This window comes from Furipterus horrens, unplaced genomic scaffold (assembly GCF_987537825.1).
Source record: "Furipterus horrens unplaced genomic scaffold, mFurHor1.1.pri manual_scaffold_5, whole genome shotgun sequence".
Taxonomy (NCBI): Eukaryota; Metazoa; Chordata; class Mammalia; order Chiroptera; family Furipteridae; genus Furipterus; species Furipterus horrens.
In genome coordinates, this window is record NW_028327175.1 from 163,407,914 (window position 1) to 163,423,217 (window position 15,304).

The following is a 15,304-nucleotide window of genomic DNA, read 5'->3' on the forward strand; positions in this document are numbered from 1 at the left end:
CCAGAACTGGAAGAACACATGCTGAAATTCTCAATTGTTCACAAATGCCTTTCTGGTCTTAAATGAACATAAGTTAAGATAAATAAGAGGCTAAAAGAAATGGCAAAAGAGGATCAAGTAACGTAGTTTCTTTTGGCATCATACAGCTTTGACTAGGGTCAACATCCAAAACTGGATGCACCATCAGAAGAAATGGATCTTCACAGAGAACAAAGAACTGAACCTACATCAGAATTGGGACAATGAAACACAAGGGGAAAGTTCTTTTTTTACACTGAATGAATTTTTCTACAAACCTGACTACGAAACTACTGCATTAGCTAACATTTATTTATTCAGAAATTTCTTTTCAGGAGAAAATAACATTTTTTTTCTTCTGGGAATTGCAGATAAGTCACTAACTTTCTACGAACTTTATACTGAAAACCTACTGTTTACATCTTGGGAAAAAATGAACCTACACACAGGTCAAAATAAGACTAACAAAAATATTTTGCATGAGTCCAATAATAGTCTTATCCTCAGCTTCTGTTTTAATTTAAAAACTCAAATGCTATTTGAAAAATGTGCTTTGTAGAACATCTGTTTCTTGCTTTCAATATGGCACAGGAAAGTATTGTTAACAGAAACTGCTAAAATACTGAAACATGTATTTCAGAAAGGTACTTCTGTTACATACCAACAGCGACAAGGCTGTATACTTCCTATCTGCAAAAAACTAAGCAATTAATGTAATAGCTTTTTCTTAAGTAATGAATATAACAGCTTTTTCTTAAAAGACACTTGTCTATAAAGAACATTTATATAGCCAAACTGAAAGAAATAAGAAAAACTCTTAAAGAATAACAGAAAATTAAAAATTTTTGTACATACTCATTTATATAAATATTTGTGTATGAATCTGATATAAATCATCAATAGAGAGAGGAAAAAGAGAGGGAGGGGGAGAGAGGGAAATGATGGACAAGGAGAAAAACTCATAAATTTCCTATATGGCACTGTCCCCCTCCTCAAAAAAAATAAATAGAATTTGGATGACCTTTTTATAGATGTACTCTGGGGGGAAAGACTGAAAAATGAAGCTCAAAATAAATTCTACTTTTCAACTAATTCTCATTAAATATTAAAAATATGGACATATTTTGATAGACCAACTTAAAAACTTTAGCGATGATGTGATAAAGTTGGTGACTGGCTCTACATTAACTTGGACATTAGAATTCATTTAAATATTTCTTCCGGAAGCAATATTGTTTTTCTAACAGCTAAATACTCCTTTTAGCACTTTGTATTATTTTCCCAACTCCAAACCCAACCATTCCTACTTTTTCCAATGCTCTTTTATGTCTGGAAAATCCCTTTAAACTCACATTCCCAGAACATTTTCCTTATCAACTCTTGCCTTTCCTTACCTTTCAGTTGACGGCTTTCACTTGCAGGCACATCCAGACCTAAACAGGACAAAGAACTTAGCAGCTATCAGCAATGAAAAAGGTCTGGAATTGGGTAGGGAGTTAGGTGTATGACCAGCAACTCATGAATTTTCCCTACCTTCTATACTTAGCCATTCTGACACAGCCTTTAAGGCAGACATCTTACCTTGGTATCTCTGCCTGTTCCTCTCAGAACTTTCTGCACGGATGGAAATGTTCAGTATCTGAGCTGTCCAATATAGCAATCACAAGTGACTATTATGCACTTGAAATGTAGCTAGTACGACTGAGGGACTGAATTTTTACTTTTATTTCATTGTAACAGCCACATGTGGCTAGTGGCCTCCGTATTCAACAGCACAGCCAGTCTAGATGCCTGCAGTCTAAAGTCGTTGCTGCAGATGCCAAACCCCCTGGCTGGTAGCCAGACACCCAAACAGGATTTTGCCAGCCCTCTCTCCTAGATGTTCCTTTTATCCCTCTGCTTGTTGAGAAGTTGCTACAGTGAATAAACTACAATGTGACAACCTACCTAATTTTCTATAGCTCCTATCATCTCAACTACAGCTGCTTTGTCAGGACTGCTAAATTGGACTTCTGAATTTGAAGTTATCACATTCCTTTAAATACTGCACATTAGGTCACTGCTTCTCAGACTTTAAGGTATATGTAAAACACTTGGGGATCTTGTTAAAAATGCAGGTTCTAATTCTGCATTTCTAACATGCTTCTAGTTGGTCCTAATTCTAGTGAAGGGGATCAAAAGTTTTGCCTTTTGGGATATTGATTTTAAGCTGGTTATTAAGAAACAAAAGACTCAGAAATAATCTTTGATCCTACCCACTTTACTGCCTAAGAAATTCAGATACAAAAACATGCTTCAGGAAAGAAATCTTAGGATGTTTGCCTTAGCCTAATTTTAATTAAGTATGGTAAATAGGAGGGCTTCAGGTTGGGCTTTTAGCTAGATACTACCCCATGCACACACATCCCATGTCCCAAACTGACCTGCCTTGTACCATTCTGCTCTTACTCAATTACCTGTAAATGGCCCATTCTCACTTTTGAAATTTAAGATCCCATTCCCTCTCTTTCTGATTTTGTCCAAAATGTCATATATACCCAATTTTGCCTCACTGTCTTTGGAATTTCCATGTTAATTCCCCATGTGCAGGTACTAAAATTTTATTTTCTTCTGTTAACCTGTCTCTGTTGATTTGATAAGCCACGCAAGAAGAACTTAAAAGGTGGAAGGAAAGTAATATATATATATATATATATTTTTTTTTTTTTTGCCTCCACACTAGGCTCTTGGTTGTCCTACCCCCTAACACGACTAAATGTGTGTTACTGATTCAGCAGTAAACATATGAATTCAGACCCTTTAAGTTATAGCATGTCTTCTTTTAATCAAATATTTGCACAATGTACTGGAGTTTTACAGCAATATCAATTTTGAGCAGTAGATAATACTATTTGACTCCCTGTCAAGATGGTGGCATAGGTAAACACGGCTCGCCTCCTCACACAACCACATAAAAATTACAACTAAATTATTGAACAACCATTACTCAGAATCTGAGAAACTGAGTTGAACAGAAGTCTGACAACTATAGAATTAAAGAAACCACATCCATCCAGACTGGTAGGAGGGGCAGAGATGCAGAAAGGGCTAGTCCCACAGCCACATGTGGTGGATAAAAATTCAGGAGGGATATCTCAGGAGTGAGGAGTCCTAGCCCTACACCAGGCCCCCCAGCCCAGGGTTCCAGTGCCAGGAAGATAAGTCCCCATAACTTCTGGCTGCAAAAACCAGCAGGCATTGAGTCAGTGGAAGAAACTACTAGAATCCCAAGCAGTTCCTCTTAAAGAACCTGTCAGAACATGGAAGCAGCTAGAATGCACACCTGGACTTTTGGTATATGCTAATCAACCTGGCCCTGGACTTAGCCATTCCCAAAGGATATGCTGATGGACTTAGCAGTTCCCAAAAGATATGCTGATGAACTGAAACCGTTCCCAGGAGAAATAGTAACGGACCTAGCCCGATATGTTAACTAACCTGGGGGGGGGGGCAATAAGATGTAAATGACCTACTGAATACGTTGATAAGCAAACTCACCCTCACCAAAATGTGTGGTTGACAAGTATTAAAAAAAGTGCCTGCAAAAGTATGGGTGGGACTCCTACAGGCCCACAAGGAGGACCGGGAGTCCCCATTTCCCTTGCTCCTATGGGCCCCTTAAGTTGGTCAGGGAGCTGCCCCTCCCTTTCCCTCTCCCCCCTTTTTCCCTCAATAAACCCACTGCCTGATCCCACAGTGGTCTCTGGTTGATTTCTCAGAGCAAGCCTGCCCTGACAATGACAATAGTGTAAGCAACCTCTGGGACAGCTTCAAACGTTCCAACATTCACATCATAGGGGTGCCAAAAGGAGAAGAGGAAGAGGAAGAAATTGGAAATCTATTTGAAAAAAGAATGAAAGAAAACTTCCCTAATCTGGTGAAGGAAATAGACATGAAAGTCCAGGAAGCACAGAGTCTCAAACAAGATGGATGCAAGAGGCCCACTCCAAGACACATTATAATTAAAATGCCCAGGGTTAAAAATAAAGAGAGAATCTTAAAAGCAGCAAGAGAAAAGCCATTAGTTATGAACAGGAGAGTTCCCATAAGACTATCATTGTTCTCTCAAAAGAACTTTGCAAGTAAGAAGGGCCTGGCAAGAAATATTTAGTCATGAAAAGCAGAGACCTACTGCCAAGATTGCTCTACCCAGCAAAGACATCATTTAGAATCAAAGGGCAGTTAAAAGTTTCCCAGACAAGAAAAAACTAAAGGAGTTCATAATCAACAAACCATTATTATATGAAATGTTAAAGAGTCTTATTTAAGAAAAGATCAAAACTATGAACAACAAAATGGCAACATATACATACCTGTCAACAATTGAATCTAAAAAACAAAATAAGAAAACAAGAAAAACAGACACAGAATCATGGATAGAGAGTGTTTTGATGTTTGCCAGATGGAAAGTGAGTGTAGGAAAATGGGTGAAGAGGTGAAGGGATTAAGAAGCACAAATAGGTAGTTACAAAATAGGCATGGGGATGTAAAGTACAGCATAGGAAAGGGAGTAGCCAGAGAACTTTACTCGTGACCCATGAACATGAACAATAGTGTGGGGATTGCCTGAGGGAGTCAGGGTGCTGGGTGGAGGGGAGCAAAGAGGGAAAAATTGGGACAACTGTAATAGCATAATCAATAAAATATAATTTAAAAATCTACAGTATAAAAATGGCTTACTCCTCTAAAGTCCTGGCTGGTTTGGCTCAGTGGATTGAGCGTCGGCCTGCGAGCTAAGTGTCGCTGGTTCGATCTTCCAGTCAGGGCACATCAGAGAAGGAAAACTCTGACTCCAAAAAACCTCCGCTGCCTTGCGGCATACCTCTTCAGGGGAAAGGCTAAGGGAGTAAACCCCGACAGAAAATCCGGAGCCGGAGTCCCTAAGGCGGTTTGACGTTGTAGTCAACACCGGCAACTCCTGCGGCGCCCCTGAAGCCAAGCTGTATTGACTCTGTCTTTCCCTTGGACCCTTCAGCTGCGAAGAGAGGGGGGGTCTGCTGCATGGGCAACAGCAGACCCTCCATATCACCCTGCCCAGGCTCTGTAGCTTCAGCTTCACTGGAGAGGACACTCCAGCGTCATCGAAAGATGTCGATTTAACACGGGAGGAGACAGATACCGTGTCACTCCCAAGTCGGAGTGGTGCAGATAAGACTCTTAAGAAGATACACCCCCTCCCCTCCAAACCCCCACTATTATTAGGGATTTCTGGACCCAAGGGTAGGTAGGACGACGACCATGTCCAGCTTGAAGCAGCTAGAGGAGCTTGAGACCTTCGCCCATTGTCCTTTACAAGATTACAAAGGGTCTTAATATCTGAGAGGGAGGGATAGTTATTTTTTACGAACCATGGGTATGGACTTGGGGGGGGATGCTGGGGGAGGGAGATACTGGGTGGAGGGGAGTAAAGGGGAAAAAATTGGAACTACTGTAACAACATAATCAATAAAATATACTTTAAAAAAAAGAAAAAAAAAGAAGCTACACCATCGTCTCTCAAGACGGACGGCTGCCGATACTTATACTCCTCTAAAGTCTGTTGTAATAACATTTGCAGTATATATGCGTATATCCTTTCCACAGTTAAAATGATCATTTTCTGGAAGCTTACAAATATAACAATTGCTTGTTATAATCATTTTCCCAACCATTGCTCCCTATACAATTATATACAACATGAATATGGTAATTTACTCAATTCAAATTTCATATTTAGCGTCATGCTAATACTTAAATTCATTCCCTATATATAGCGTAAAAACTTGAGAGGAAAATCTATGAATAAAGACACAGATTGAAATCTGGTCTTCTGGTCAATTCCACCTTCAATCTCTGCCCTCCCTCCCCCATCTCAAGGCTCCCACTCTGCAAAAAAAAGAAATCTTGCTTAGGTTTTCCAATCACATATATTTCTAACTCTAATCCCTAATCTGCCATTTATTGGCTCTGTGATCTTGGGCAACTTCCTTAATTTTTTTATCTTTAGTTTTCTTATCTTTAAAATTGAAGTATTAGTACCAGCTGAAGAGCAGTGCTGTGAAGATAAAATGAGATAATGTGCCTGGCATATTAATAATCACCCAATATTAGCTATTATGCCTATTATTATTACTGATTTAAGAATGTTTAGCCCTGACTGGTGTGGATCAGTGGATTGAGCACCGGCCTGCAAATCAAAAGGTCGATGGTTTGATTCCCATTCAGGGCACATGCCTGGGGTTGCAGGCCAGGTCCCCGGACTGGGGAATGTTTCTCTCCCTCTCTTTCTCCCTCCCTTCCCCTCCCGCTCTGAAAAAAAAAAATTTTTTTAGTGATATTTATTTTAAAAGAGTGCCTAAAAAGACTATTAAATTATGAACTGACCTGTGAATTTTCTCAAACTTCCATTCTTTCATCTGTTCGGATAAATGTAATGTTTTACTGATGCAGCATACAGTGTAGAATCTGCTTAATATTTTGTAATGTTTTAAATTCTTTATTTCTTTTTAGCCTTCTCAGCTACTATGTAAACTCCTCAGGGCCAGCACCTGAGTCTGTGTTCATATATTGTGCTTTATTACACTGTAATTATTTGTTTCTCTATCACTCTCCCTTCCTAGGCTCTGAGCAATTTCAAGGCAGAGAGCCAAGGCTTACTTGTATTTGTAGGCTGAAGGCTTAGTAATCGGACACTAAATAAGTTTCAATAAATGTCTGTGGAATGGATAAATGAATTAATCTTTTTCCCCGGCTGCAATGCCTTACACACAATACACTACACATAAGAACTCAGTAAAGCTTGTTAACGGATTCATGCAGGAATCTTGGAACCAACCACAGAAGCTTTCTTTTGCCTCAGAAAAGCACTTTTAAAGTTTAGCTACTAATGTTACAAATTAAGTTTTAGTCTAACACATATCAAATAAATAAGTTCAACGACTAACACAAAAAGGCTAGCTCTAGAATTTAAGTCATTATTCTAATTAATGAATTTTTGAACTTCAACATGGAAAAATCCAGTTATGTAATCAAGAGGTTATCCCTTGCAAGTGCATACCTTCAAAAGATAGTGAGCAAAATTATCAGTAAGCTGTATCTGTAGATTGAAATCATTTTTATGGTTTCATTGCATTTCATTGTTTGCACTAGAAATAAGCGTTAACAAGAAAAGTAGTGCAAATCTCTCTCCAGAAAACAGTCCTTGAGACTCAGAGACTAATATTCTGCCCTCTCAATTATTTTAACTCCTAAGAGGCTCCTTTTACTTCAGACTGACGATATTCAAAACATGCGGTCCCTTAAAACCTATTCCATAGGCACACTTAGGGAACACTGGGTTTTATATGGAAGTACTAAAACTATCCCTAGTGTTCAGCCTGCTGTTGCAGCAGTAAAAACACTTTTCTTAGTTTTTAAATTATATTCGTGGAAGGTTTAAGTGTCGTAATGCACATTCTTTCACGGATTTTAACTGCATAATTTAATAAATACACCGTAAAGGAATTCTACACTTCAATGAATCTGGGAAGAAATGTGATCTCAGCACACACCCCCTTCTTCCAACTTCAATGCGCTCTAGAGGAAGAACGTGAGGGTTGTTTTGTTTTTTTTTCCCTCAAAAATTTCTCTCAGGCTCCCAGCCCACACTTTATTTCAGAGCAGCAATCATTCATTACCCCATTCACAGTCTCTCCACCGACTAATACTAGCTCACCAGGAACCTCCTTTCACATCTCAGAGTCCGTGGGGGATTTCTATGGAAGGGGCGGGTGATGGTGAACGTTCGGGACGCCACCATTCCCGCCAAGCCATTTAGGACCCACGTCCTTGGCGCAGTTCAGGTCTGGGACCAGCCTCAGGCGGGCTCCCGGGACCTGCGAAGGTCCAACAAACACACACACACCAACCCCACCAGTGCAAAGCAAACTGGGCCCAACCTCTGTGCTCCCATTCAACACGCCCTCCTCCAAGCTGTACCCCCATTTCTTTTCACTTATTCCTGAATATAGTCCGGTCCCTTTATCAAGTGCTGAGATCCCGTAACCCTACTACTCCCACCACACTCAAGCTGCCACGCTGTCTCTGGTCCTTGATCCTTAAACCCTATACCCCGGTCCCTCCCCCTGGACCTCCCAGCAGATCCAGCCTTCCCCGCGTGCCCTAGTGCAGACAGGCGCCCTGTCCCCGTAACCACTGAACCCGGGTCCTTTCCAAAACGTCACACTAGAGCCCATTCCTCCCGTGACCCGACCTTCCCCACCAACACCCAGGCGCTACCCCCTGCACCCCATTACCTCCAGCCCCGCCCCCCTGAGAGTGTCGCACTCACAGCTCCTGCCGCCGCATCCTTAACCGCCGCGGCTGCTATAGCTACAGGGAGCCAAGGCAACCAGCTCTCGCGACACTTTCTTCAGCTACGGCGAGAACAACCTAGAAGAGCCTCTCTCAAGAAAGTAAATGAGTCAGGATCTAGGCGGCTAAGTATGTCTCGCGATAGTTATTGTAAAATGGCGGCCGTAAGGCGTCTTAGGGATGGCGTGTAAAGTTCTGGAAGTGAGCGAGAGCCAGGAACAATCTTGAGTTAACGGAAGAGTCGGAAAGCTATCGTAGACATGACGGTCTGGGCTGGGGGATGTTAGTATAGCGAACCCTACACTGGACTAACTGGGATGTGGCCCTTTTTTCCCAAGTGCCTCAGATTTAGAGCAGTGTCGCCTGTGACTTGGAAGTTCCGTTTTCCCGGCATTTTCCTTCTGTAGGCTGAGTAGAGATGCAGCGAACAAGACAGAAATAGACCTTCCCATATCCTCGTTACCTCCCTTCAGGAAGTTTTCATCTTTTCCTCCCCTACACTGGTTTGCAAATGGTATTTCGTTCCACAGAAATTTTAATGTTTATCCACGAGGGCCACACCCCCATCAGCCCGACCAAAATAGGAAACAAAAGGGTGGTTTGGTTTTGTTTTGTTGTTTGTTTTTAATGGGACGCAAACACAGGTGTTTGGTTGCGGAAGGGGACCGCGTTGGTGTGTGGTTTGAACTTTGCACTTGTTGCTTTTTGCACAGTGGACACTTCCTTAGTGATTCAACACTTAGTTGTAGGGCTTTGTCTCTGCTCTCAGACAATTTTAAATGCAGACTGAGAAGCATCTGGAACAGAAGGCGCACTTAACTTTGGTCAACAAGGAAGAATAGAACAAAGGGGAACAAATAAGAGAATAGAAATAATAAGTGGAGAATTCATTTTTTTCTCTCAAAGTCCCTGAATAGCTCTCAGTCTAGACCAGTAGGAATATGTTTAAATATAATATATTTATAATATATTAATACAATATAATATAAATATATATTAAAGCCACATTATGAGATTTAAATTTTCTAGTAGCGACATTTGTAACAAGCAAGAAATATGAAACTAATTTAGTTATTTTTAACCCGATATATTCAAAATATTTCAGCATGTAATCAATAATCTTATTAATGAGGTAATTGACATTCTTTTTTCCATACTAACTTTTCAAAATCCAGTGTTTATATTTACAAAGCATCTCAGTTAAGACCAGGCACATTTTAAGAGCTCAATGGCCATAATGTGGTTAGTGACAACAGTATTAAACAGCAAAGCTCTAGACGCTTTACTAAGGAATAAGCTATCTGGGTAATTTTAGGGACACGGTATTATGGGCTTGTGGTTTATGAAAAAAACAAAACAAAACGAAACCTTGAAGCTGCTAACTCAAATGGCTGCAGAGTCTAGGCAAGTAGCAAAAACACTAGGTAGTAGTGGAGACTAGGACCCCCTGCAGAGCACCAGCTCCTGTCTGAAAGGGAGCTCTCCTGAGTGCCCAAGTTTTAAAACACAGTGACGGCAATACAGAAAATATGTATAAGCAGTATAGACAGCTCCTTTGCCAACATGTGGCTTCTGTGAACTGTGGTATCCAGATGTATTGAACATTTGTGAAGAAAGGGTATTTTAACAGAATAATATCCAGGCAAATGGATAGCAAAGCTTGAGGATTTGACTGGATTTCTGGATAGATCCTCTACAAATGTGTGCTTTAATGCATTAAACCACCGTTGCGACTTCTGATAAAAATTTGACTTGCAAGTAAACTTTTCTTCTAAGGAAATAATTTCACAACCAACCTGGGCTCCCTGTAAATTAGTAAGCTTGTATCATGACATTTTTGTTATATTTAAGATTTCACACATTCTGAGCTTGCAAAAATTAAGTTTCTAGGTTTTCAGAGCTGTTGACTAGCAGACCCTGAATTTTGTTTTTATTCCCAACTTTAAGAGTAGGTATTTAATAATTATTTTATGGTTGACTGTGAAATCTCTTTGTCACATAAATTGTTATTTGTCTTTGTACCTCTGGAGTCTGACCTAGTACCTGGCATACAGAAGCATTCAATAAATATTTGTTAAAGGAATACTGTCTTTAACTTTTGGGGAGGGCTCACAGACTTTTAAACATGAAAATGTGATGAAAGCTCTGATCCTTATCCAGATCCTGGCCTAGTCATATTTGTTCAGTCCACCTTGGAGTTCACTACAGCTTTGGTAGACAAATCCTGTACAGATTCCTACTTCAAATGCCTTTGTCTGGAATTTCCCAGTTAACATTCCTGGTAGTAATCTGCAACCAGTAAGAGATGAAATTTGGAGGCTAAAAACTTCAGTCCCCTCCCTGTTCAGTGGGGCAATTCTGAGATATGATCTACTGTAGTGTTTCTCAAAATTTTCCAACACATAGGAATCACCTCAAGAGCTTAATAAGCCGTTGATTCTTGAGTCTGTATTTTTAATTTTTTTTTTTAAAGATTTTACTTATTTATTTTCAGAGAGAGGGGAAAGGAGAGAGAAAGAGAGGGAGAGAAACATCAATTTATGTGTAACAACAGAGTCGCTCAGAAGGCCATTAAGACACGGTGAGCAGGAAAAAAGTTTATTGGGGGAATCAGCAAGCAGGGAGGGAGGGAGCCCTGCCTCGGGTGGCTCCAACTCTGAACTCCTAGGGGAGGAGAGGGTTGCTTTATAGGCGGAAGAAAAAAGGAACTATTGAGTTTAGTGGCCATTTGGTTATCTCACAGCTGCAAGTACGACAGGCTGATCAAGGCCAAACACAGCTCCGTTTGACGCACCCTGCTATCTCCCAGGCAGCTGAGGGGGGCGGGGGTAGGGCATGGGAACTAAGGCTGTCATTCTAGCCTTTTTGTTTTAATAAAAGGAGGTGAGGGGTGGGGTGTGTTTTTTGGGGTGGCAGAGACCGATTGGGAGAGGGGTCATCGAATCTCTCTTCTATCATGACTTCCTGCTGAGTTAGGGCGATGGGAGGGGGTTGACTGCCGGCTCAGGGGTCGTCTCTTGATATCAGGTTGATATCTGAAAGATCTTCATAAGATTATATTATGGACGGTAGAGGCTGTCATGGATTGGACCGTTTTTTGTTTTTTTTTTTTGAATTAAGTTAATTAGAAGTTTGAGGAAGCAAGGGCTAAGGGTGAGGAATAATAGGAGGGGAAGCAGTGGGGTCATGAGAGGCACTAGGATCACTTTGAAGGGAGAGGAGAAGTATGAGAGGAAGGTTCCAAACCAGTATTCTCCATTACCTAGCTTGAGCAATAATGTCAAAGTGTTTTTGAAGTACTTGTAAATTTTCTTTTATTATGCCTGTATTGTTAATGTAAAAACAGCAAGTTTCATTTAGTATGGCACAGACTTCCCCTGCTTCAGCTGTGAGGATGTCTAGGGTCCCCATGTTTTGGAGAACTACGTCTACTAGGCTTTTTAGAGATTTTTGCTGTTTTTTACAGCTTAGAGAATGATGTTTTAAGTTTTTTGAAGGGATAAACCGAGATTTAGTACCGATTTTTGTAATTGGGGTATTCCTACAAACCAGAAGAAGCCTTTATATATGGAGTGCCCTATTCCCAGTTGTTCAAGGATAAGGTTGCTGTACGCATGTCCACTAAACTCACACTACTGCCAGTCTCGTTTGTGTTGGGGGCAGGACAAGAGGGAGGTCTTGAGGAAAGAGCGAAGGTTGGAGATTGCCTTGGAAGTGACTTTGCTGGGGACTTAGTATAGAGGCATCTAGTATTAGAGCAACTATCATGCAGGTGTCAGTCCAGTAAGGAGGAATTATTTGGTAAGGTTGCATACCACATAGGAAGTGATATCCCGTCCCTTGAAGGGAAATAGCAGTGCTATATTTTGCTTTGGTGATGGCAATGTAACTGGGGTGAGTTTTATTTTTTATTGACTGGTATTAAACATTATGGAGGATTTTGTGAAGAAATGTTTGGCTGTATTGGTTAAATTGAAAATCCATGATCCATGTAGGGGTAGCAGGAAAATCTGAAGTGTTGGTACGATTGTGAATTTGAGCTGATATGTAAGGACAGGTAGGAGCTCTTGGTTGGCCTTTATAGTGTATGAAGGCTAGGTCTAGGGTGTGGTTGCAGAGAATGGAAGGGTTGAATGCGCCTAAGGAGAAAGGATGAATGTGGGTGCCATTGACTTGTCTGAAGCAGATGCAGAGAGCAGCAGGACCTATAATACGAGTGACAGTGGCTACTGGCTGGGCCGTTTTAGGAAGATCTGCCGAACCCGTGTAGTAGGGGGATGGAAGAAAGTGGGTAGTAAGGTTACATAAGGTGATGAGATTGGGTGGGAAGGCGATTACCTCAATATCTGGGTGGTGGGAGGAGTGGGGGCAGATCCAGCAGTTGGTTTTGTTGGTTAGCATGCTGTTCGCTGTATTGTGGGGACTAGAGGATGTCAATATGAGGTGGCAAAGGTTAGAAGGGCAATAACTGTAATTATGAGGGAAGTCAGCATGGTTACGGTGATTCGAGTAAGTCAGTGAGGGATAGAACTAGGATGAAAGTGTAAAAGTAAATCTCATCAGGGGTGTAGTCACTGAGAGTGCCCTGCAGCCAGGCATCCAAGACGCGTTCTAAAAACTAAGAGATAGTCTTGGGGGGCTTTTCGTATAATAAAAGTTCTTGTGAGATGAGATGAATAAAGAGTAGGGCCCACGGGAGGCTCATTTAAAGGAGGGTTGGGCTCAGGTGATTTTTACCATCAGGTTTCCAGTGGGGGTGCAGGAATACATGGGTGGTGTTGCTTGTGTCTTTTCCTGGATGGGGACGAGCTGGGTGATGGTGGGTTCAAGATCCGAGGTTAGAGGAGATTCGGGTACCTGAGGAGCAAGTTTGATACAGGAGAAATGTACCTAATATGGGATATTTTTTAGCTGGGTTAGCATGCTAGTGTGATGTATTGTTTTGGATAATAAAGCTTGTAGTGGTCTTGTGCTTGTGTGAAATTGGTTATGGAGTTCGGTGAGGATATGTTGAGCGTGATTATTGGGGAGAATTATTTTGTTATGTAGATGAAACTATTTATTTTGTTGGGTTGCTTCAAGCTTAACTAGGGTGCGTCTTTCTTCCTCTGCATAAGGGGGTGTCTCGGTAGGCATTGTAAGGAGGATGAAAGAGGTATGGCCTTTTTCTTTTTTTTCCCTCGGTGTCTGCTTTGTGATTTCTCTGACCTATGAGATCTGTCCTGGCTTGATGTCCCTTGCAGTGGATAACCACTGCTTTTGTGAGGAGCTGAGCTGCTTGAAAAAGTTTGAGAATGAGATCTTTGTTGATGATGGGAGAGTGTTTAGAGGTGAGGTATCCCCTTTCTTTCCAAATTGATATGTGTGAATGTATGATGTGATAGGCATATTTGAAGTCAGTGTATATATATTGACCTGAAGACTTTTTGTAAGGGCCAAGGCCCGCATTCGGGCAATAAGTTCTGCCTGTTGGGAAGAGGTACCGGAAGGCAAGTTTCCCTACTTAATGACAGAGGCAAGGGTAGTGATGGCATATTCTGCTCCCTTTGTGTAGGTCTTGTAGAAGCTTCCATCTATAAACAAGGATTCTGCCTGGGGGTAGAGGGGTGTCTTGTATGTTGGGGAAGGGGTGTAAAAAGGAGAAGAGATGTTGAGTGCAGTCATGGGTATGGGTGTGGGACTGGGGGAGGAGAATTAATGAGGCAAGGTTGAGGGGAGAGCTGATTTATGTAGGGAGATTTGAGGATTTTGAAGCAGCTGGGTGTGTAAGAACTGATTTCAGGATGGGGAGGTTGCAGCAATGGCCTGGTGGGTTAGTAGGTCGGAAATAGTATGAGGGGAGTGGACTGATACCTGGGCAAAGGGAACTAACTTAAGGGTTTCTTGACTGAGAATTGCTGCCGCTGCTAAGGCGTGAAGGCAGGCTGGCCACCCTAGGAAGGGGGAATCGAGTGATTTGGAAAAATAGGTTATAACCCGTTGGTCTGGTCCATATTGCTGTGCTAACAGCCCAAGAGCAAAGCCATCTTTTGTGTTAGTGTACAGGAGAAAGGTTTATTTGGGTTTGGAAGGGCTAAGGCTGGAGCTTAGCTGAGTGCCATTTTGAGTATGGTAAAAGGCTTAAGGAGGGCTCAAGGGTTTTCTAGGGATTCAGACAAGTCTCCAGCTGTTGCATGATATAAAGGTTTGGCCAGGGATCCAAAATTAGGTATCCAAGTTCTGAAAAAATTGGTGAGGCCTAAAAATGATAGGAGTTCTTGTTTAGTATGGAGCAGCGGGAAGGTAGTTATTAGGTCCTGTCTTTCTGGAGTTAAGTGTTTATGAGTGGGGGTGATGGAGAGCCTGAGATATGTGACCTGAGTTTGAGAGAACTGGCCTGTGTTTCTGATTGGCAAGAAAGTTTAGGAGTTGGGCAGTATGGAGATGAGAAAGGTTCTCAGATGGACTACAGAGGAGGAGATCATCCACATACTGTAGGAGGACGCTTGGGGAAAGATCAAGCTGCTGTAAGTCAGCTGCTAGGGCTTGACTGAAGAGGTGGGGAGTACCTCGAAACCCTTGAGTCAGGGCCATCTACATCAGTGGCTGGGTTATTTTCATGGTTGGGTCGGTTCAGGTGAAGGCAAAGAGGTCTTGGAAGGCCGGGGAGAGTGGGATAGTGAAGGAGGCATCTTTGAGTCTAGGACGGTAAAGTGGGAGGTTTGAGGTGGGATGCACGACAAGAGGGTTAGGCATGACGGGGTTGATAGAGATGGTGGCCTCATTGATTGCACGGAGATCTTGGACAAGACGGTGAGACCGTTGGGTTTTTTACGGCTAGGATGGGGGAATTGGTGGGAAAGGCAGCAGGTCAAAGCAGACCTGCTCCAAGTAGGTGGTCTATAAGAGGCTTCAGACTGTTTAAGGCTGAGGGAGT

The 15,304-nt window shown here is 41.8% G+C and overlaps 1 protein-coding gene across 1 annotated transcript in view; it reads right to left on the reverse strand.

The window, feature by feature from the left end:
- USP54 (ubiquitin specific peptidase 54) overlaps window positions 1-8,426 on the reverse strand; it is a 132,465-nt gene extending 124,039 nt beyond the window's left edge. The window contains exon 1 of the mRNA XM_090278215.1: window positions 8,366-8,426. The gene's annotated coding sequence lies outside the window, so the exon portion shown is untranslated. The remainder of the gene's footprint in view (window positions 1-8,365) is intronic.
- Between the last annotated feature and the right edge of the window lie 6,878 nt (window positions 8,427-15,304).